A 12,310-nucleotide genomic window follows, 5' to 3' on the forward strand; every position below is an offset into this window, starting at 1 on the left:
ACCAGAGAGCCCTGAGACCTGAGATAGCGGCAAATCTCTCATTCATCAGCTGACTGAGGTTATTCAGGCCTGAAGGTATTGATATGCAAACAAGATGGTTCAGGTCCCGCAAAACGGGCCTTTATCCAAAAGCCCTGGCTCCGCTCCTGATACATTTCTATGTCACTCACACAATGACCCTCCTGTCAGAGCCTGTATGAGCATCTGGCTCCACAGAGGGAGCGTAGCAGCAAAACAGGCACGGATTAGACCCAGCCTGGATATCAGGGTGAAGGGGGGAATGTCAGCCCTTCAGATCCTCACACCCAAAGCGAACGTGACTGGTGACCCTTGCTGAGGAGGTCAAGTGTCCTCACTCAGGCTGCTTGGGAGCGGCTGCCAGTCTGCCAGCTTGGTTGCACGGGCACAGCCTGGACTCAGCTGAGCGTGGAAAAAAGCAGCCGGAGAGGGAAAGTTTACTATCGGAAACCACAAAAGTGTCCAGGCAGAACGTATTTGACAGCAGCGTCTAGCGGGAGCGTATCCCCGCTGATGTGAGTAAGTTTGAAAAGGCTGTTTATATAGCACAAGTTTTCCGTCCACACTATTCATTTCCTAGAAGTTTGGCTCTTCCAGGTGCCAAAAACAATTAAATCTCTCTATCTTTCATACTGGTGGATGTGGAGGCCACCGTCAGCCAGCTCATCTATGCTCTGCACCTTTCAAACACACTTATACTAATATATGTTAGCCTCCTGCTTTGCTCCTGTTTGTAAAGCAAGAATGAAGCCAGTTGCCTCATTTTTCAGTACCATCAATAAACTACATTACATCAAAGTTTTGTTTTCACATCCCCTCCCCTCGCTCCTGTAATGACTGAACCAACTGTGCCTGCTCTGCTCCACCGCCGCCTCTTCCGTGTGGAGGTCAGGATCGGCACTGAGGGCAGCCCTGAGGTCAAAGTTCAAAGTGCATTCCACCACCAGGGGCACCTATGGTCATTTGACCCTTACACACACACACAGGCTTATTCTCAGATTGATGAGGGGAGAGTGATTAATCCGTTACTGCCGTCCTGTAATGGACTCATTTGCTGTGAATGATAGAGCTGAATTGCTCATTATTGAGAAAACAGTTTGGGGTGAAGACTCATCATGTGACATTATTATGTATGATCCAACCTGTGATGAAGATCTCTATCACATAACACTCCACAATGAGAGGCTGATTTGAAGAAGTAACAGCCTGGAATAAATAATCTGTACATTAACTCATTCATTCTCTCCTTGTGGGTGGGGTCGGCCCTGGTGGTCATGTGATCCAGGAGTCATCTGTTGCCCTTTGACCCCAAAGTGTGAGGAACAGGGAGAGTCTGCTGTCAGCCAGACATACCTGCGTCTGCTGCTTTAACTTTATTACTCTTACTGGCTCTCAACAGCCTTCATTAACATGTGCAGGGCATTTTGTCTCACACCGATTGGATTTTGGCAACGTCTTTGGTTCGTATAGACTCATTTTTCTACATCTATCAAACAGTCAAAACACACACACAATGCTAATGCTAACAAAAACACTTTGTTACTGCTGCTTGTGAAGAAATGCAGTTAGCAGGTGTAGTGGATGAAATAAGAATCACTTTGGGTAAAGGTTTTCTTACAAATAAGTAAACTGTAATGTAATCTGTACAACGGTGCCACAGTTTGAGAACCTTCAGGACCAAAGTATGGAAGACTGACCAAGTTGTAAAGAAATGAATTATGCTTTGACTAATTTAGTGTTACAAAAATGAAAATGACTGCTGCAGAAACCACGACAAGCATCAGTTGCTTCTAATCATGTGTAACACACAATGTGGGCCATTTGGAGGCTGCAGTGTCAGGATCACGGCACGGCACGGCACAGCCTGTCAGTGTGAGAGAAGCTCACTGCTACAGGAAGTTGGTCGGCTCCAAAGGGGAACTGGAATCAAAGACCTGAACAACCAAAGAACGTCCTTCAGCCTCCTGATGCTGCCGCTGTCTCTTCATCATAACAAGGGTTTTGCCTGAATGGGAGCCAAATCATACATTGGGTTAATGTGAGGCCTTTCTTTACACTGACAAGCAGGTCTCAAATTAGCAGAAAACACTCTTTGGCTGCAACAGCTGCATTCCTCCAGCCAAGCAGAGAAGATTTGCACCCGTGTTTCCTCTCTAATTAGCAGATCAAGGGAGGTACAAAGACATTTGCCACGCATTAATTACAAATCACTGGGAATAAATCCAAAATCCTGTGTTACATGCTGGTATTTTGCTATTTTCCATTTGAACGGCCTCCTGATGACAGTTTGCTTAATGAATGGGCCCTCTCATTGATTCCACCATATGTTCCACCACCATCAGCCAGCTCAATGAGGTTTAATGTTGTCCCGGTTCCAAGATGTTTGGTGGTTGAGTCTTTCAAGATTTCAAGAAGAAGGAAGCATTAAAGAAAGAGAGACAGAAGAAAGGGCCACATGAGCAGATTAAAAGAGCTGGGTTTGCTTTATTATGGCTATCTGGGAGGAAGATGTTGTATTTGCCATGCTGGAAAAACAGGCTGACTAAAGAAAAGAGTGGACACAGCACAGCAGGCGACCTTGCCCTCAGGGAGAGTCATTAACACTTAATGAAGCTGACCCCACAGTGGATATCTATGGATGACCTTTGACCCTGAAAGTGCATGTCAAACCCCTGACGCTTACAGACAGCCAGGTTGTCGTACTGGGGATATGCAGTTATTTTTGAGAATGAACCATGACCAAAAGCCGGACTGTTAGGTTGAATTTCTTATTTTCATCAAGTCAAGTTTATGTGTAGTCCATTTCATAAAAATTCTCAAAGGGCTTTACAGGAATTCCAATTTAAAATGTAGTATGTTGTGTTATTTTATTTTATTTTATTTTATTTTATTTTTGGAATCACTTTGAGCCTTGTGCAGCTAACGATCCTGGACGACCCCCCACTTCTCCCACTAATTTCCCCTTCCTACACTTTCTTCTCGAGTTCTTTAGCCTGCTGTGTGTGTGTGTGTGTGTGTGTGTGTGTATGGGTGGGTGGGTGTGTGTGTGGGTGAGGGACCTGCCATTGCACAGCTGTTTCTGGATCCTGTTCTTTGTAGACTGGAGCCTGAAAATCCCTAAGAACACACACATCACACACACTTTGTGCTTTACAGTGGGAAGTGTTTATCCCTCATGTCTGGATCGTTGCAGAGCCTTTAGTGACAACTTTGCATTTTTTGTCTTTACTTCCCAGAAATCAGCTTCAAATGAAACCGTTTGACATAATTGGATTAAATCAAGCTTGTGATGCTGCTACTGATAAGGTAACTGATACTTACACACTTATTCTACTCAAGGCTAACAAAACAAACCTTGAATATATATGTGGTCCCAACCAGACCTCTATTCCCCATTCACAACTCTAACTCTACACCTCCCCTCCCCATCTCTCTCCCTTGAGTCCTCCTTTTCCTCTCTGCTCCAAAGGGTAAATTAGATGCCATTCCACATAACAGATGTCTGGGGAGTCAGATCTCCCCCTGTGTATCAGAGTCTCTCTCTCTCCCTCTCTCTCTCTGTCTCTAAAGGCTCACTTAGGGCTCGGTCAGATGGAGTTTCCTCTCGCTCCCGCTGAGGAGGAGGAGGAGGAGGAGGTGAAGTGGTGTCTTGAGGGACGCGATCGTCTTTCAGCTGCTCAGGTTCGTTTTACTGTGAGAATGCAAAGAGGCAAAACAAAAAAGGCAGAAATTCAGACACAGATAAGTTTTTATGTAGCCTGCTCATCAATATTATTGATCAGTTTACTGTATTTGTAAGAGTTCATTCATGCTGTAGCAAACATGCACAATGGGTACAACAAAGGTTAGACCAATAATAATTAAATTAAGGATCATTCTATCTCACTTTTGATGACATTATTTGTTTCTTTATCTTATTAGGTCTTCATCTAAATGTAGCTAATCCTTCCTGATCACATACAAATATTCAGTATAAACATAAAAGAGCAAGCAGATGAAATATAAAACCCACAAAATAATGATCCAGGTGTTAAATCAATTACAAATCCTTCATTCCTTCACTCACTCAATCCACATACAGCTTCCATCTCTCATAAGTCAGACCAACTAACTTGTGCTGACTCACTGCTTAGTCTTAGCAAATGTTGACTGTCTGTAGGTGAGAGAGAAGATCATCACTCTGTGTTATCTCCAGTGATTACCCCAGCAGATTGAAGACATCGTCCCCTTTCTGTGTGCTGCTGTGAGCCAAGCTACGCTTAATTCCCTCTTTGGAGTCAGAGATGGCAACAATATCACATCTCCTCCCTCAGGGGGGGCCTGACAGAGGACCGGATCGCCTCGCTGAGTCTCATTATTTAATATCAGAGCGCTTTCCCCGAGAGGCCACGAGGAGGTCAGAGATTTATTGTCAGTGTTCAAAAAGAACACGGATAAAAAAAACTGGAAGGTGGACAAACACAGGCAGTAGTTTTGCTGCAGTGAAGAAGTAAAAGGGAAGACACAGATTCGGAGAGGACAAATGGACGGGGAGAGAGAGGAATGAGCGAGCGAGCGAACGATGACAGAGATGGAGAGGGAAGGAGTCCAGAGTCCAGGTCAGGCCTTCAGCACCGGGCGAAGAAATGGAAGCAGAGGTCCCAAGAAAAATAGAAACGTTTGGCCGCACGCATTTTCCGTCTTTCTCCTCTTTTCCCTTTATGATAGGAGACGCACTCAGGCTGAGGTAGAAGATCGTCCTGTAACCATGAACACATGTGCTTATCGTTGACAATTTCAATCAAAAATGTTAAACTATATGATCTTAAAGCACTTTAAAGTCGTAACGATTCTTCATCTGCTCTAAACTATCACAGGTCGCCGTCTGTATACTTTGCCACACGCTGCAGTTTGCCTATTTATATCACGCTGAGGCAGATTCACAAACATCAAAATGACATCCTATGGTTTCAGGGATGAGACAAACCAGAAATTAACAAAGACAGTCAAATGACATATATAGGCCGATTAGCTTTGCCTTTAATCCAAGTCACTTTAAGTAGCACTCACACATGCGTTTTTAGATTTAAAGCTACAATTTGTCACTTTTTTTTAAACCAGTCATTGTGTAGCTGCAGCATTTCCTGAGAGCCGTTTTTTAAATCCTGACATGAATCCATAAAATGGTGTTCACGGTAGTTTTGGGATGTTTTTGGCATTGGAGCGGTGAGATCCTGATGCTCTGAATATCAGAGTATCAAATCCAAAATGATCACTCTTAAAATCAGCTTCTAAAGATCTGTACTAGTCCAAGCGTAATCCATAACACAAGTCTGTGCAGGCCACCGTAACACAATCCATATGCTGTAAGTAGGCGTCCATCTGCACCAGAGACACTTCACACTCCCGGAGATCAATGAGCAGCCAGGGCAACCGTAATCCTCCTCACTCTCCCAACACACACACACACACACACTAATCCCCCCTTCCTTTAGACACAGGTAATAGAACACATCGTAACCAGCACATGAACAGCCAGAGCAGGCGTGATCAATAGGCAGCTAAAGGAACAGGTAATATGATATTGATGGACCCTCAATTACAAGGATGGTGAGCAGATGTATGAATGTGAAGGCCCGTGTGTGTGTGTGTGTGTGGAGGGGGTCATCTGCAACTGGCCATGCATGCATGTGTGTGTTAATATATCTTTTTACAACGCAAATGTGTCTTTACCCAAAATGACACGTCAGTGCATCTATAACGGTCACTTGGCAAAAGGCCAGGCTGTCCTGCACTGATCAGCCCGACACACTAGTGCAGTCATGTGGCCTTAAAGGAAATCAATTTCACTATGACTATGTTGTTAATACCGAGACTGCATTGGCAATTATTCACAAAGGAGTCCCAGTTCACAGATCTATCAGGATATGAATATGATATTGATTTCCTATTGAAAGATAAAACAGCAGAGAAATTTCCCAAATGATCTTTCAAAGGCGAATTAGCTTCCAAGTCAAGCAACTCCGCCGTCTGTGTCTTTCACTGTAAATTATCTGTATCATGGCAGCATCCACCAGTGAAAATCCTCCACAGCTTAATGATTCTAGGCACATAAACCAGAGTGAAACAGCAGAAGTCCCACTCTGGTGGTCCAGAGTGAAGCATCTCTGACAGCCAGGGTGAACCGGCCTTAAAAAGGGCAAAATAAAAGTCTCAAATAGAGCAGGAGAGAAACTCAGGCTAGACACTGTCTTATAGTCCAAATATAACAGATCTGTTTTAAAGTTGGACAGGGATGGCGAGCTGGCACAGGGGTTCAGGATCAGATGACACCCAAACCGTCTCTGGGTAAATATAATGCTGCTGCCTTCACAGACGTGATGGTGGGTAAAGGCTGAAACAGGCCGAGGAGATACAACACAGACAGTGCACTCGTCCTGATGGAGCCATTAGGATTCCCCCCGTGCTGTAGGTCTGAACTAACCTGTCAGCTCCTGCACGGCAGCTGATCTACACGCAGACATGTCACTGCATACAGAGCACATGCTTACGACCTGTTCTGCCCACCCAGGAAGCACCGGCACACACTTTCACTTTCATCGCCATCTGCTGCGCTCCTTTCCTCGTCCGCTCCGTCGTTCTCTTAATCAAGCTGAGTTGAGTTTTAAAAAGATGTGTTCTGCAGAAAACAAGGAATTGTAGTTTGTAATGTAGGATGAAGAACTTTCTACGTTGAATCATTTATTTTGGAATTCTCTATATGATTTTAAATCTAATATAATAGGGAAACACACTGGCAGGAAGGAGTTGGTCAGTGGTCAGAGAATAGATCCTCACCAAGTCTGACTACAACTCACTAAACAGGATTTTTGGTTGATTCTACCACAAATCACAACCTCAGACATTAGCATCAAGTTCAATGAACATTTCTGATGATTGTAATTGTAATTGCAATGTTGGAATTATGAAATATTATTTTATGTGACGTAGTTGACTCTTATTGAATGCACGTCCGTTATTTGCTGCCCTATAAGTTGAATCACAAGTGAGAAGCCATTTTTCTGATGATTGCTTTTGGTTAGAATTGGATCAATCCCATGGTCCCCAGATCTGAGCCACACAGCCGAGTATCTCTCTGTCTTCTGCTTCTCCATGGACTCCCTGCACTCCAATTCATTCGCTCATTTAGCTGAGCAGGAAATGCTCTGCTTCAATTTTAATCAGCATTCGTCTTTCTTCATACATCTTTTGTCAAAGTGCTGTTGACATCCCATTCCCTCTGTCAGGGTTTGGCAGGGTGCAGATTCTCTCTCTCTCTCTCTCTCTGTGTTCCTCTCTCCACCACAGCATCCAACCCCTGGTTCCTGACTGGTTATTACTGGGAAGCCTGGATCTTCCCAGTTGCATTCCCGCTCTCTGTCATCCCTCCCATTCTCTGCCGCTCTGGAATGGCTGCCGAGGCCACACTAATGTGCTGCAGTACACGATGGCCCTGACTGGGATGGGGCTATAATTCGTTCCATTCCTTTTTATTAAAGCCATAGCCACACTGTTATTAGCGCTTGGTGAGTAGAGCTGCTCTGTTACAGCGTGATGTCTTCCATATGTGATGTTACTACCATCCTAAAGAGAGAGCAAAGTGGGAGAGTCAGATGAGACGGAGCCTTTTCCCTCTAATGGCAGACTTTGGTTTGAAGGCGGCCTAAGTGACGTCGAAGAGGATATGGGTTCTGAGCCGTATGGCTAAGCTCTTGGAAGAGTCTAATGCATCAATGCAGCACTTCAATGGAAGGACCTCCGTGTCAGAAGAAAACATTGCTCATTCTTATTATGCCGTATCTGCAGTGGCTTTGTGGAAGACATTCATTTCTCCTCCTACAACCCCAAAGGATACAAATTGTACTTTCAGATTATGCACTATTATCAAAATACTATTGTAAATACATGTTAGAAAGCCTTGTGTTCCTGTCACTCTGGGGACTGGAGCACAAATACAGCAGCACTTCATCAAACTCCCAATAAAATAAAGACAATGACATCTGTGCACCTTGTTCTGCCTCTCTTGTTCTATTTTGAAAAGGTATTCATATTTCATCCTGTTTCAGCACGCAAACCCCTGGTGCATGGCAACCTTTAGATGGGTCACTGCAGCTCAGAGGGGATAACTTCAGAAAATACAGATCCGATATGTTACCGGCTGTGATGTTCAGCGTAGATTAATGGGCTTTGCGACTGGTGCTAAGAAGAGGCCGAGTGACTGTCCTGCACATCCTCTGAGGTGCAGCACACACTCAACACACACACACACACACACACTCTACGGGCAGCAACAACTGCTTGTGTTTGAGACGCCTTCAGGAACCAGTTTATCAGTGGGTTTAGCTGCCTCAGTTGGTCTGCATATTAAATTATTTTGCAAACTGATTTTGCTCTGATAGGGAAACTGCACATTCCTGAACATACAATATGAGATATTTGAGTTCTCTGTTTGTTGTTGTCAAGGGAAAAACAACAGAAATATAAAAACTGTTCAATAAAACTCTTCTCAGAATGACATTTTGAGATTTCTAAACAGAAAGCCCCGGTTATCTGTATGCTTTGAGGGAACACTGGTGTTAGAGTCATACATATTCATACTACACTGTGTCAAATGATCCAAACAAAGCGGCACTGAAATCTGCTATCAGCTCGTAAATGTCATTATTGTCACGTATCACCAATCTGTGTCCTGCTGGGTTCCCTTCTTGTTTTTTCCGGTGCGATTCTCCAAGCTATAATGAAATCATTGTTTAGTGGAACGTATGTGGCAGAGAAAGGAAAGCTTCTGTTTCATATACGAACATCACTCAGCTATAATTGGACAAATGTGTTTCTCCACTTATTTTGGGGGGGTTGGGGGGCCTCAAATTTTTTTTTTTAAATCTGGATTTCACTTGAGGTCAAATCCAGAGCGAGATATTTCTGTCAGGGCTCGTCAGAGGGGAACAAGCTAAACTCTGAGTGCTGGGGAGAAGTCTGTGATGGACTGGGACGGCACGACAGGGCTTTGATGTCGCTGAAATACAGCTCAGGGTCTCTCCAAGCTGAGGATGATGAATGGAGGCAAGATTCTCTGGGCAACGTTATGCCGACAGTGGCTGTACATCAGGCTGGGGCTCTGTATGAGTTAGGAAATGGTGTCCATCCCATAATTAGAATACCTCATACACTGATATTAAGTGTTTGTTTGTTTGTGTGTGTGTGTGTGTGTGTGTGTGTGTGTGTGTGTGTGTGTGTGTGTGTGTGTCAGAGAGAGAGACTTATATTAGTTCTGTTATGTTCAATCCATATTTTATATCCACTCATTTAAGGTGGCAAGTACCAATTTGAGGTGTTGGCACTTTGTGAAACCTTTGACTTTTAATGCATTAAAATTTAGAGCAAAATGCTTTTTATTTTCAATCCACTACTTTTATGTACTTTTTATGTACTTAAAAGAAAATAGTTGCAAACTGTTATTAATATATTTCTTTATTGCTTACCCTCTTTCATTCCTTTTTCTTCCCACTTTCCATTTCCCTTCCTTCTTTATTACCTTCTATCCTCCTCCAAAAACAGGAGATTCAGGGATTTACCAGTTAGTAAAACTAAACTCTACAATTTTACTTTTTACATGTAAGTACATTTGACTGCTAATAGCTGTTTACTTTCAGCTAAATAAATGGCCTTTGCTTGTAATGGAACATTTTACCCGTGCAGTATTGCTGCTGCTTCTACTTAAGAAAGGATTTTGAGTTCCTTGTTCACCGCTGTCCCTCTTTCTTGCCAGCAGGGTTCAGAGTTCCACGCAGGCTTTATGGAGATGTAACACAGCGATAAATCCAGACTTCAACTTTTATGGTTTCAGATTCATGCCATCAGTTGTTTTACCTGTTTTATATATTATGCATTATCTGTACCATTTCTTCTTAGCATTTCCATGATGGCGATGATGATCTGGCCGTGGCTGCTGGGAGATTTGTGATGATTTGCGATGCAGTGGCACAGCTTGAATTTTTCCGCCCATCCACCACTTAATCTAACTTGTGCACCACACGTTTGGACAAAAGCCATAAGTGAGCAAACCAGACGGCAGGAAGACAGAAAACATGCCTGTGCTGGGTGTGTAGGTCGTACTGAGTTTGTGATGGAATGTTACATAAAAGCTTTGTGATCTCTCCATCACAACAGTGTGTTATTGTATATTCACGACCGGCACAGGAATGTCATATTTCCTGTTTTGCTACCTTAATGGTGTTGCTGTAATTACTTTTCTCATTTTTATCTTTACATTTTGGCCCATGACTTTTGTACCATAACTTATAGAATCCAAACTGCCTTCAGTTTGCTTCCTATTGCATCAACAAATTATGGCATAATTGATGGGAGGAGTGGCTCACATCATGTCACTGACTTCTTTATCCGTGTTGCTTTTCAACAGCACGTATTAACATCATTTAAGGTTTCCTCTGCAGCCGTAGCCCTGTCTCGGCCGACATGGGGACGCAGAGACAAGGAGCATTGTTCTAGCGGGGCCCAGCTGGGTCCAGTGGCAGAGAGCAGCAGCACCGCAGCTACACGCTCAGTCACACAGGTGGCAGGGAAATTACAGCATTCACATACTTCTCGTTTGGATGCCGTCCACTTCTGGAAGCCAATAAAGACTCTACAGGCTGCTGCCAACTGCTGCAAAAGCTATACTTGGATGTTGAAGCTCGGCTGGTGCCAAGATAATAGCTCACCATGCACGCACCACTCATACAGAACAATATGATTTAATGATCGGATTTAATACAAGTGATCTTGATTGGTTCCATTAGATCCTTGCAGAATATCACTTTTAGGAGCTGCTGCACTCAGCCGCTGATTTCATTGTTAACAAAAGGCCCATTGTGTATGTGTGTGTGTGTATATATACACACGTGCACAATTCCGTGTGGAGTAAAACCCTTTGGTTCACCCATAACCCAAATACTGAAACTTGTCTCCCATTTCCTGAGCAGCAAATTATAAGACTGTAGATTCATCACATATGGATGGAGTGTAAACATCAATTTATAGAGTTCCTGGTTGTAATTTGTCATCTAGAAATATTTAGATTAAACTAAATGGGCCCAGCTTCCATCCTAGAGAAGACACAGATTCTCCAGAGACTGCCTTGACATTCTGATGCTGTCCTCCAAACTGCCATCAAAAATCAATGATGACGTGATCGATCAGATTAGTCCTGTACTATTAGAGAACATGATGTACATTACTGCTGTGTAAAATATGATACATGCAACATATTGGCCTACTGTATGCACTAGCACATGTCACACAAACAACACACGCACACATGCACATACGCACACACTGAGATGATTGATGCAGAGTAGAGGAGTACTCAGGCGCATGCAGGCCCTCCAGGGAGCCGACCTGCAGGAGAAAGGCCAACCAATCCCAGCACATTCCTGCAGTGACTATGAAACCCTGCAGTCTGCAAAAAGTCTCCTCAGAACTCAACAACAAACAACACAGACATTATGTGACAAATTAGGATAAAGAAATGACCTGTACAGTCACTAAAGTCTCACTGTGTAGATCCCAAATGAAAGTATGATTGATGGCAGATTGAGAGAGGAGGATAATCATTATGAATAAATCATTGAACCAACAGTAAGTTGCACTTGATTTGTCCGATGATGGTTTACTGTGCTGTGATTAATGGACCCACAAACTGTAGTCGGAAAAACCTAATGAAATTAGAATTTGAAATTTTGTTTCATTTGAATAAAGCCACGGGTGTAAACAGCAAATCGATTCTTATGTAGCGCTAAATGCACAATCTATGTAATCTCTTGCTTTACATTATACAACATTATACAAATTCCATTGGATTTATTGATGAAACATTGCACATCAGTCAGTCAACCAATGAATAATCTCACCTTGTTGACTTAATGTTATGTATTCAAGGTGTTTACTACATGAAATTGGATCCACAGAAATATTACTGCATGAAAATCAGCATTAGTCACTGTCTAACAGGAACAAGGCTGTGTGACACTGAATGAAGGCTTACAGTAACACCTTTTGATTCCTACCCAGGTGTATCAGACAGTATCACGTTTCAGCCGCAGCTTTGTCTGTTCAAACAAAGCAGGAAGCTGTCAAATTCCTCTCAGTGTAGCAGTCAATCCTATGCTGTGTATGATGAGTAGGTGAATTTACAAGTTAATATCAAATTCTGTTTGTGTGTGTGTGCCTGTGTGTGAAGTTGATCACTTCCAGTCTAAGGTCCTTCATTTTACTT

The sequence above is a fragment of the Genypterus blacodes genome, unplaced genomic scaffold (assembly GCF_046128005.1).
Source record: "Genypterus blacodes isolate CSIRO-AG114 ecotype Tasmania unplaced genomic scaffold, CSIRO-AGI_Gbla_v1 ptg000209l_1, whole genome shotgun sequence".
In the NCBI taxonomy this organism is placed as follows: Eukaryota; Metazoa; Chordata; class Actinopteri; order Ophidiiformes; family Ophidiidae; genus Genypterus; species Genypterus blacodes.